Source organism: Lupinus angustifolius, unplaced genomic scaffold (genome assembly GCF_001865875.1).
Source record: "Lupinus angustifolius cultivar Tanjil unplaced genomic scaffold, LupAngTanjil_v1.0 Scaffold_577, whole genome shotgun sequence".
NCBI lineage: Eukaryota > Viridiplantae > Streptophyta > Magnoliopsida > Fabales > Fabaceae > Lupinus > Lupinus angustifolius.
Genome location: NW_017727913.1, coordinates 1,108 through 1,332, shown reverse-complemented (window position 1 = coordinate 1,332; position 225 = coordinate 1,108).

Here is a 225-nt window from a genome sequence, read left to right as displayed (position 1 = left end):
ATCCTCATTCTCGTCCTCATCCTATCCTCATTCTCATTCTCGTCCTCATCCTCCTCATCATCATATCCTCATTCTCATCCTCCTCCTATTCTCATTCTCACCCTCATCCTCATCCTCTTCCACATTCTCACCCTCATCTTTCCTCATCCTCATGCTCGTCCTCATCGTATTCTCATCCTCATCCTAATCCACATCCTATCCTCATCCTCATTATCGTCCTAATCC